We start from the raw sequence: 2,800 nt of genomic DNA on the forward strand, positions 1-2,800 counted from the left end.
TCGTTCGGCACGGGCATATTGTATTAACACCTGAAAAATGTGCACAGTCCAGCCGGGTATCTTTGTTTCAACAAATATTATTATAGGAATCGTTTGGGATTCTCGCATTTCCTTTATTTTTATAAGTACACTGTGTGTCACATGAACCTGTCCTAAAACGAAACGTACCGTTGCTGGCACCGGCGACCATTACGGTTGTCTAACTGCTTATCATACTGTAGTATAACGAAACATCATAATGGTACTGATTAATATTCCCATGTAGTCTTTAGTCAGAGGTAAACAAAGTTAACTAGAGGCATAAGTGATGAGAGCAAATTATATTGAAAACTACTACTGAAGCGTAAAAATAACTAATTGTATAACTCATTGTATAGTTTTTCCTCACATTGTTGCATTTGCTTTACGTGTGTCTCTGTGTCTTCCGTGCTGTACTCGTGTGGCCATCAATTACGAACTTGCCGAAGCCCTTGTCAGCTTTATTAATCAAGGGATTCAAGTCAGTTGAATCTAACACTGCATGTCAAGTGACTGACGTGTTATTCGTTTTATCTAAATATTATGGACTGGCAGTACTTGGCAAGCATTAAACCACAATATTTTTTTTATTACACTTAAGCTGCAGGCGTCATAGATTGCCAGAAAATTTTCATGAGAACAGCCAGGGAAGGCTTGGAAAAAGATCGGGAAATTTTAAAATGGCCACATAGGTATGCTGTCTTGTTATATGTCATACAAAGTTTCCAGAGAATCTCTGAGTTAAATATATTTTTAAAACGTTTCACCTGATAAAAATTGAAGGAAATTGGTTCCATTTATTGAAAAATAAAAGAAAGTCAAGCTTACTGACAAGGCATTTCTTACTCAGTATGTGTTTTTTTTGCGTTAACTAAACGTCCTGAACCTCGATAGCCTAGAAAAAATTTTCATCTTTCAAAGCACCTTAAATAATTTACTGTAATAGAATTCATTCGAACTATACTATCAGTTATGTTTCCTAGGAGGTGCATATCTGTCGTGCCATGACACAAAGTGGTCGTGTGGTATTTCGGGTGCTCATGTGGTATACCTAACTTGGAAACCTGTTAGCACGCCCAAGAGGCCTCATTACCTGTAACAAATTAAGTGACCATATCGATACAATCAGCCCATCTGCCTTCCGTTGAAGTTATGGCCAATCACCCATTCATTTAAAAGTATGAGAAAGAGATTTAAATGTGTATTAAGCAAAATAAATTACAATCTTAGGCATGATACTGTGAATATTCCAGTCACGTCTTCTGAAAATATCCCTCTGCACGGGCATACTTAACTACCAGCCAAAAAAAATGTACAGACAGCCCAACTGGGTAACGTTTCAGCAATAAATATAGAGACCATTTGGGATAAGTACAATAATGCATCATATATGAACGTGTCATAAAAGGGAACATACTGTTGCTGGCACGAGCAGCAGTTGTGACTGTTTAATTGTTCACCATACCATGAAATAAAACATTCTATAAAGGTGCTCATTTGTATTGACAAGCAGCCATTAGTCATAGTTAAACCGCATTAAGTATTGACTTCAAAGGTTTGAGCAAATATATTAAGCTGCTTAATGAACACACAAAGAATATACACTTGTTATTTTTGCCTCATATTGCTGCATCTACTTATTTGCAGCATACACCTGCAGCACCTTTGGGACTAATGACACAAAGGTCAAGGCCAGCCTGGCGACCATGCTTGCCAAGGAGTAGTGTAAATATTTAATCTGTTTCCATAATAGCATACGACATGAATTTAAGGAATTCATCTATTATATCGAGCAATAAAAACGGTGAATGCATTACTGGCGCATTTGTTTTATTTTTCGCACTGCATGATTCAGCACTATATAAATTCTTTCTGTTTGTGCAACATATATGAAAGTACAGCTGGTTCAGAAGCATTATTAATCTACTAACGGTAATGCATAAGTGCAGATGAAAAGGAACAGGTGCACATGCATAAATACATTCAAAACTTTTTGCTACCGCATGTAAACAAAAATGTAAACTAACTTGTAGATAGCCGCTATGGAGTTATGGCCTTATACACTCTTTGTAGACTTGTCTATAAGATGTCTGTGTATATAGAGTGGCTATAGATTAAAAAAAAATTCATATTTGTTAACAATGTCTGCAGAATGTCATAGAAAAAAAGTGTATCGGACTATGAAGTTCTGTTTTTGTAGACTGAAGTCTATAGAATGTCTATAGACTATCTATATACATTTGCATATAGACATTCCATAGACTTCAGTCTACAAAAGTAGAACTGTATATATAGTTCTACTTTTGTAGACTGAAGTGTATAAAATGTCTACGGACAAATCTCATCTGTAGACATTCTATAGACTTCAGTCTACAAAAGTAGAACTGTAAGCCTATACACTTGTCCATAGACAGTCTATAGACAGTCTATAGACTCAGACTTCTTATAGACTAGTCTATAAAAAGTGTATGGCCATAAGTCTCTAGACTGTCTATAGGCAGTGTATAGACAGTCTATAGACTCAGACTTTTTATAGACTAGTCTATAAAAAGTGTATGGCCATAAGTCTATAGACCGTCTATAGACAGTCTATAGACTCAGACTTCTTATAGACTAGTCTATAAAAAGTGTATGGCCATAAGTCTATAGACAGTCTATAGACAATCTACAGACTCAGACTTTTTATAGACTAGTCTATAAAAAGTATGGCCATAAGTCTATAGACTGTCTATAGACTGTGTATAGACAGTCTATAGACTCAGACTTTTTATAGACTAGTCTA

The sequence above is a fragment of the Dermacentor variabilis genome, chromosome 7 (genome assembly GCF_050947875.1).
Source record: "Dermacentor variabilis isolate Ectoservices chromosome 7, ASM5094787v1, whole genome shotgun sequence".
NCBI classification, from domain to species: domain Eukaryota; kingdom Metazoa; phylum Arthropoda; class Arachnida; order Ixodida; family Ixodidae; genus Dermacentor; species Dermacentor variabilis.